Below are 9649 nucleotides of genomic sequence, written 5' to 3' on the forward strand. Positions count from 1 at the left end.
TAAACCCTCAGCCAGACTTATTAAGAGAAAAAGAGAGTCAACACACATCAACAGAATCAGAAATGAGAAAGGAAAAAATCACGACGGACCCCACAAAAATACAAAGAATTATTAGAGAGTACTATGAAAACCTATATGCTAACAAGCTGGGAAACCTAGGAGAAATGGACAACTTCCTAGAAAAGTACAATCTTCCAAGACTGACCCATAAAGAAACAGAAAATCTAAACAGAGCAATTACCAGCAACGAAATTGAAGCAGTAATCAAAACCCTCGGGCCAGATGGATTTACATGGGAATTTTATCAGACACACAGAGAAGAAATAATACCCATTCTCCTTAAAGTTTTCCAAAAAATAGAAGAGGAGGGAATACTCCCAAACTCATTCTATGAAGCCAACATCACCCTAATACCAAAACCAGGCAAAGACCCCACCAAAAAAGAAAACTACAGACCAATATGCCTGATGAATGTAGATACAAAAATACTCAACAAAATATTAGTGAACAGATTTCAAAAACACATCAAAAGGATCATACACCATGATCAAGTGGGATTCATCCCAGGGATGCAATGATGGTACAACATTCGAATTTCCATCAACATCATCCACCACATCAACAAAAAGAAGGACAAAAACCACATGATCATCTCCATAGATGCTGAAAAAGCATTCAACAAAATTCAACATCAATTCATGATAAAAACTCTCAACAAAATGGGCATAGAGGGAAAGTACCTCAACATAATAAAGGCCATCTATGATAAACCCACAGCTAGCATCATACTGGACAGCGAGAGGCTGAAAGCTTTTCCTCTGAGATCGGGAACAAGACAGAGATGCCCACTCTCCCTACTGTTATTCAACATAGTACTGGAGGTCCTAGCCATGGTAATTAGACAAAACAAAGAAATATAAGGAATCCAGATTGGTAAAGAAGAAGTCAAACTGTCACTATTTGCAGATGACATGATATTATACATAAAAATCCCAAAAGCTCCACTCTAAAACTACTAGAACTAATATCGGAATTCAGCAAAGTTGCAGGATACAAAAGTAACACACAGAAATCTGTGGCTTTCCTATACACAAACAATGAACCAATAGAAAGAGAAATCAGGAATACAGTTCCATTCACAATAGCATCAAAAAGAATAAAATACCAGGAATAAACCTAACCAAAGAAGTGAAAGACCTATACCCTGGAAACTACAAGACACTCTTAAGAGAAATTAAGGGGGACACTAACAAATGGAAACTCATCCCATGCTCCTGGCTAGGAAGAATTAATATTGTTAAAATTGCCATCCTGCCTAAAGCAATCTACAGAGTCAATCCCTATCAAAATACCAACAGCATTCTTCAATGAACTAGAACAAATAGTTCTAAAATTCATATGGATCCACAAAAGACCCCAAATAGACAAAGCAATACTGAGAAGGAAGAATAAAATGGAGGGGATCTCACTCCCCAACTTCAAGCTCTAATACAAAGCCACAGTAATCAAGACAATTTGGTACTGGCACAAGAACAGAACCATACACCAGTGGAACAGGATAGAGACTCCAAACATTAACCCAAACATATATGATAAAGGATCCATGGACATACAATGGGGAAATGACAGTCTCTTCAACAGATGGTGCTGGCAAAACTGGACAGCTACATGCAAGAGAATGAAATTGGATCACTGTCTAACCCCATACACAAAAATAAATTCTAAATGGATCAAAGACCTGAATATAAGTCATGAAACCATAAAACTCTTAGAAAAAAATATAGGCAAAAATCTCATGGACATAAACATGAGTGACTTCTTCATGAACATATCTCCCAGGCAAGGGAATCAAAAGCAAAAATAAACAAGTGGGACTATAGCAAGCTATAAAGCTTCTGTACAGCAAAGGACACCATCAATAGAACAAAAAGGTATCCTACAGTATGGGAGAATATATTCATAAATGACATACCTGATAAAGGGTTGACATCCAAAATATATAAAGAGCTCACACACCTCAACAAACAAAAAGCAAATAATTCAATTAAAAAAATGGGCAGAGGAGCTGAATAGACAGTTCTCTAAAGAAGAAATTCAGATGACCAACAGACACATGAAAAGATGCTCCACATCGCTTGTCATAAGAGAAATGCAAATTAAAACCACAATGAGATATCACCTCATACCAGTAAGGATCGCCATCATCCAAAATACAAACAACAACAAATGTTGGCAAGGTTGCGGAGAAAGGGGTACCCTCCTACACTGCTGGTGGGAATGCAAATTAGTTCAACCATTGTGGAAAGCAGTATGGAGGTTCCTCCAAAAGCTCAAAATAGAAATACCATTTGACCCAGGAATTCCACTTCTAGGAATTTACCCTAAGAATGCAGCACTATTAAGTTTGAAAAAGACAGATGCATCCCTATGTTTATCGCTGCACTATTTACAATAGCCAAGAAATGGAAGCAATCTAAATGTCCATCAGTAGATGAATGGATAAAGAAGATGTGGTACATATACACAATGGAATATTACTCAGCCATAAGAAAAAAACAGATCCTACCATTTGCAACGACATGGATGAAGCTAGAGGGTATTATGCTCAGTGAAATAAGCCAGGCAGAGAAAGACAAGTACCAAATGATTTCACTCATATGTGGAGTATAAGAACAAAAGAAAACTGAAGGAACGAAACAGCAGCAGAATCACAGAACCCAAGAATGGACTAACAGTTACCAAAGGGAAAGGGACTGGGGAGGGTGGGTGGGAAGGGAGGGTTAAGGATGGGGAAAAAGAAAGAGGGCATTAGGATTAGCATGTATAGTGGTGGTGGTGGGGCACGGGGAGGGCTGTGCAACACAGAGAAGACAAGTAGTGATTTTACAGTATCTTACTATGCAGATGGACAGTGACTGTGAAGGGGTATGTGGGGGGGACTTGGTGAAGGGGGGAGCCTAGTAAACATAATGTTTTTCATGTAATTGTAGATTAATGATACCAAAATAAAAAATATATATTAATAATATATTGACACTTGTTAAAAAAATTCTTCTATGAAATTTCAAAAGTATGAACCTCTTATTTTTCCAAAGAATTGTAATCCACACCACAGTGAAGTCTAGTGATTGCAAGTCCATCCTAAGGGAGCTACTTAAAGGCATACCTGGAAGTTGTCATGTTTGTGCCTCATTTCAATTGAGTTCCCCAGTGTTATTTTTAAAATGTTCCTCAGAGACAATGCAGTGTCATGTTATAAAGGAAACGACCTGATCCTCCAGTTTGTACATCATGTCCTGCATGTTCCACACCACTTTTTCATGACCTTTTAATATACTGATCTCTATGCTATAGTTGAATCTCTGGCTTTGCATTTGAGTAGAATAAAATAAACCCACCACACTTGGAATGTTAAAAAAAAAAAAAGAATAGGATACTCCTTAGGAGATACTCCTGGGAAGTATCTCCTAAGGAGTTTGGATACTAGAACTAAAAAGACGTTTTGGAATAGGAGGGAGTAAGTACAAGAAGCAGAGAACTTTTGAGATGGCATGCACTCATGGTAGGTTCTTACCTTACCAAGAAATCTCAGTGTAATTTGAAATAATAGTTAGAGTCCCAGGATAGCACCCCACTAAAATGGAAGAAAAGTAGTTATTCAGTAACTAATTAGACATAGCAAGGCAGTACTATATTGCTCAGAGAGGCTGTAGTTTCAGTGAATATCAGAACAGCTGGAAGGAGATTTTGGGTGGAAGCCATTTTATTATATGGCCTGACAGGCAATTATTTTCATTCATAAGTGTGAATATTTCTTATCTGCTTGCTCTAAGGCACTGGATATTGGACTGAACAACCTAATTTCTGACTCCTCAATCAGGTTATCACACCGTTCTTTATTATTTGTTTGTCTATGAATTAGAATTTCATCAAGAAAACATGGTTGAAAAAGAGGCTACATCTATGTCCTTTCTGACAAAATATTCAAGAGGATTAGAAATTATCTTTCCTTCTGAAATGTTCATCTGACTTTTTTCTGATGGAATTATACATCCTTCAGGAGGGGTACTGGTTGATAATTGCCAGATTTCTGTCATATGGCAAGAAATAGCAACTAGCATTAAAATCTCATATTCAGCCTACTCCAAGCCCACGAAAGGAGAAACCACAGGCTTAATTAAATAATGTTGTAGCTTTCATGGATTTCAGATAAACAGTCAGGGGTCATTAGGATAGACCAAAAACATACAAAATATATCACACAATCAATTACAAAATTGCACAGAGAACTCAAGCCTTCTAGAGCAAAACTCAAATATTTGCTATTAAACATGTAATTTAAATCAGCTCTTTGTGCATCTTTTAAAATAGATTATTATATATCCATCCATCTCATTGGGATGTGGTAAGAGAAAGGGATTTGAGGTTGGGACAGGACTAAGTTTTCTAGCTGGAGCACGAATGAGCTCTTTCAGCTTCAGAGCCTCAATTTTCCTTTCCATTTATATAGACTTATAAGGAACAAATGAGATTACATATGTAAAAATGATTTATAGAATGCAAACCACTATATAAATATATTGCCAGTATTTTCACTACTCTTTTGCTGTAGTAAGAAAGTTTATAGGAATTGACTTTAGAGTTGAAATAATTTTCCCATTATTATTAATATAAAAAGGGTCCCTTGCATCTGCGGATTGACTGTTGCTGAAATTGAAGGAGAGGAAGAGGATTTGGGCTCCATGATCTTTAAGGTTCTTTCCAATCCAAAATTGTCTCTATATAATTTGTTTAGTCAAAGTTCACTGCATTCTCTTCCTAAATACTACAGAGTCTTGTTGAAAAGTTAATTAAAAGGGCATCTGTGTAGGAACTAGCCAACGGAAATGAACTGCAGCCTGCAATAGACAAAAGACAGGAATCTTAAAAAGTATCTGTTACCAATTAGGAATTCCTGGATATTTTTAATTAATATTTCTATTTACAATGCACAAGTATATCTGATTATAGAAGCAAGGTGTCCTTCTTATAGAAACTTTAGAAAATCTAGACATGTATTTCTAGTCCTTTTCAGGATATTTTTAAAAAATTGGTCCCAATATACATGATTTTGACTCCTATTTTTTTTTAAACTAAATATTTTGTTCTGAGATTTCTGCATTTCATTAAATATTCTTCAAATATCCTATTTCAAATGTGAATATTATATTCAATCATGGATATTTATACAATGTAGTTACTCATTTCCATATTCATGGATATTTTACTTCTAATTTTACACTATATAAATAACAATAAAAATCTTTTACATTAAATCCTTTGCAAAGTTTCAGACATTTTTTTCATAAATGTGCCTTGCACATTAGAAGTTTGCATGTTAATTCCTCAGACAGGAACTGCTCAATCAGATTTTTTTAGGAGATATTCCTATGTCACAATAATATGTCTTCTTACTTAGTTCTAAATTTTATTTTTAAAAGTTTGCAACAATTAATTCCCTTATTTAGAGTTTAGGTCCCTGCAGAGAACTCATGTTACAATGAAATTTTTTATAAAGTGATATACCATACTACCTACATTGACTTATTTGTTTAGATGTGAAAAAGATTCAGAGAGCATTTTTTAAAAATTTGAATTGTCAAGATGGCGGCGTGAGTAGAGCAGTGGAAATCTCCTCCCAAAAACACATAGAGCTATGAAAATATAACAAAGAAAAATCTTCCTAAAATAGAGACCACAGGACACAGGACAACATCCAGACCACATCCACACCTGCAAGAACCCAGCGCCTTGTGAAGGGGGTAAGATACAAGCCCCAGCCCGGCGGGACCCGAGCGCCCCTCCCCCCGGCTCCCGGCGGGTGGAGAGAAACCGGAGCGGTTTTTTTTTTGGCGAGCGCTTTTTGGAAGCCTTAGAGGGACGGGCCCCCGTTGCTGGGGAGGCAGGGTGGCGGGACCGGTGAGGAGGTGCCTGGGAACGGCGCCGGAGGACAAAGAATATCCCGCGTTTCTCCCTGTGAGACCTGGGGGCGGGTGCCTGAGACCGGTGCCTGAGGACGGAGGAGGTCGCGCGTTTTTCCCCTTTTTTTTTTTTTTTTCTCTTTTGGGCGAGCGCTTTTTGGAAGCCTTGAAGGGACGGGGACCCCAGTGCTAGGGAGGCACGGTGGCGGGACTGGTGAGCGGGTGGCTGGGACCGGCGCCTGAGGACAAAGAATATCCCCCGTTTTTCCCTGCGGGACCGGTGGGCGGGTGCCTGAGACCGGCACTTGAGGACAGAGGAAATTGCGCGTTTTTCCCCTTTTTTTTTTCTCTTTTCTGCGAGTGCTTTTTGGAAGCCTAAAAGGGACAGGGACCCCAGTGCTAGGGAGGCAGGGCGGCGGGACTGGTGAGCGGGTGCCTGGGACCGGCACCTGAGGACAAAGAATATCCCGCATTTTTCCCTGTGGGACCGGTGGGTGGGTGCCTGAGACCAGCACCTGAGGACGGAAGAAATCGCGCGTTTTTCCCCTTTTTTTTCTCTCTTTTTGCCGAGTGCTTTTTGGAAGCCTTGAAGGGACAGGGACCCCGGTGCTAGGGAGGCAGGGCGGCGGGACTGGTGAGCGGGTGCGTGGGACCAGTGCCTGAGGACAAAGAATATTGAGCGTTCCTTCCCTGCGGGACCGGTGGGTGGGTGCTTTTTGGAAGCCTTGAAAGGACAGGGACCCTGGTGCTAGGGAGACAGGGCAGCAGGACCAGTGAGCGGGTGCCTGTGACCGGCACCTGAGGACAAAAAAAAAAAAAAAAAAAAAAAAAAAAACAATCGCTTGTTTTTTCCTTTTTTTTCCTTTTTTTTTTTTCTCTTTCTTTCGGTTCCCTCTCTCATTGTTGCTGTTGTTGTTTTGGTTTGGAGAGTGCTTTTTGGAAATCTTAAAGGGGCAGGACAGGTCACTTAGACCAGAAGCAGGGAATCTGGGGATCTCTGGGCACTCTAACCCCCTGGGCAGCAGGGAGCACAGAGGCCCCTTACGGAGATAAATAGTCTCCTGGCTGCTCCCCCTCCAACGGGGCTCCACCATTTTGGAGGAACAGCCCCAGCCAGGCCAAGCCCACAGCAACAGCGGAGATAAACCCCAAAGCAACTGGGCAGGAAGCAGAAGCCCTGTCTGCGCACAGCTGCCCAGCACAAGCCACTAGAGGTCGCTATTCTCCCAGAAAAAGGCTACAAACCAACAAGAAGGGAAGCTCTTCCAGCGGTCACTTGTACCAGCTCTGCAAACTATCTCTATCACCATGAAAAGGCAAAACTACAGGAAGACAAAGATCACAGAGACAACACCTGAGAAGGAGACAGACCTAACTAGTCCTCCTGAAAAAGAATTCAAAATAAAAATCATGAACATGCTGACAGAGATGCAGAAAAAAATGCAAGAGCAATGGGATGAGATGCAGAGAAAAATGCAAGAGCAGTGGGATGAGATGCAGAGAAAAATGCAAGAGCAGTGGGATGAAGTCCGGAAGGAGATCACAGATGTCAGGAAAGAGATCACAGAAGTGAAACAATCCCTGGAAGGATTTATAAGCAGAATGGATAAGATGCAAGAGGCCATTGAAGGAATAGAAGCCAGAGAACAGGAACGTATAGAAGCTGACAGAGAGAGAGATAAAAGGATCTCCAGGAATGAAACAACACTAAGAGAAATATGTGACCAATACAAAAGGAAAAACATTAGTATTATAGGGATACCAGAAGAGGAAGAAAGAGGAAAAGGGATAGAAAGTGTCTTTGAAGAAATAATTGCTGAAAACTTCCCCAAACTGGGGGAGGAAATAATCGAACAGACCATGGAATTATACAGAACCCCCAACAGAAAGGATCCAAGGAGGACAACACCAAGACACATAATAATTAAAATGGCAAGGATCAAGGACAAGGAAAGAGTTTTAAAGGCAGCTAGAGAGAAAAAGGTCACCTATAAAGGAAAACCAATCAGGCTAACATCAGACTTCTCAACAGAAACCCTACAGGCCAGAAGAGAATGGCATGATATACTTAATGCAATGAAACAGAAGGGCCTTGAACCAAGGATACTGTATCCAGCACGACTATCATTTAAATATGATGGTGGGATCAAACAATTCCCAGACAAGCAAAAGCTGAGGGAATTTGCTTCCCACAAACCACCTCTACAGGGCATCCTACAGGGACTGCTCTAGATGGGAGCATCCCTAAAAAGAGCACAGAACAAAACACACAACATATGAAGAATGGAGGAGGAGGAATAAGAAGGGAGAGAAGAAAAGACTCTCCAGACAGTGTATATAACAGCTCAATAAGCGAGCTAAGTTAGGCAGTAAGATACTAAAGAAGCTAACCTTGAACCTTTGGTAACCACGAATCTAAAGCCTGCAATGGCAATAAGTACATATCTTTCAATAGTCACCCTAAATGTAAATGGACTTAATGCACCAATCAAAAGACATAGAGTAATAGAATGGATAAAAAAGCAAGACCCATCTATATGCTGCTTACAAGAAACTCACCTTAAACCCAAAGATAAGCATAGACTAAAAGTCAAGGGATGGAAAAACATATTTCAGGCAAACAACAGTGAGAAGAAAGCAGGGGTTGCAGTACTAATATCAGAGAAAATAGACTTCAAAACAAAGAAAGTAACAAGAGATAAAGAAGGCCACTACATAATGATAAAGGGCTTAGTCCAACAAGAGGATATAACCATTCTAAATATATATGCACCCAATACAGGAGCACCAGCATATGTGAAGCAAATACTAACAGAACTAAAGAGGGAAATAGACTGCAATGCATTCATTGTAGGAGACTTCAACACACCACTCACCCCAAAGGATAGATCCACCGGGCAGAAAATAAGTAAAGACACACAGGCACTGAACAACACACTAGAACAGATGGACCTAATAGACATCTATAGAACTTTACATCCAAAAGCAACAGAATATACATTCTTCTCAAGTGCACATGGAACATTCTCCAGAATAGACCACATACTAGCTCACAAAAAGAGCCTCAGTAAATTCCACAATATTGAAATTCTACCAACCAATTTTTCAGACCACAAAGGTATGAAAGTAGAAATAAATTCTACAAAGAAAACAAAAAGGCTCACAAACACATGGAGGCTTAACAACATGCTACTAAATAATCAATGGATCAATGAACAAATCAAAATAGAGATCAAGGAATATATAGAAACAAATGACAACAACACTAAGCCCCAACTTCTGTGGGATGCAGCGAAAGCAGTCTTAAGAGGAAAGTATATAGCAATCCAGGCACACTTGAAGAAGGAAGAACAATCCCAAATGAATAGTCTAACATCACAATTATTAAAACTGGAAAAAGAAGAACAAATGAGGCCTAAAGTCAGCAGAAGGAGGGACATAATAAAGATCAGAGAAGAAATAAACAAAATTGAGAAGAATAAAACAATAGCAAAAATCAACGAAACCAAGAGCTGGTTCTTTGAGAAAATAAACAAAATAGATAAGCCTCTAGCCCAACTTATTAAGAGAAAAAGAGAGTCAACACAAATCAACATAATCAGAAATGAGAACGGAAAAATCACGACAGACTCCACAGAAATACCAAGAATTATTAAAGACTACTATGAAAACCTATATGCCAACAAGCT

The sequence above is a fragment of the Manis javanica genome, chromosome 3, assembly GCF_040802235.1.
Source record: "Manis javanica isolate MJ-LG chromosome 3, MJ_LKY, whole genome shotgun sequence".
In the NCBI taxonomy this organism is placed as follows: domain Eukaryota; kingdom Metazoa; phylum Chordata; class Mammalia; order Pholidota; family Manidae; genus Manis; species Manis javanica.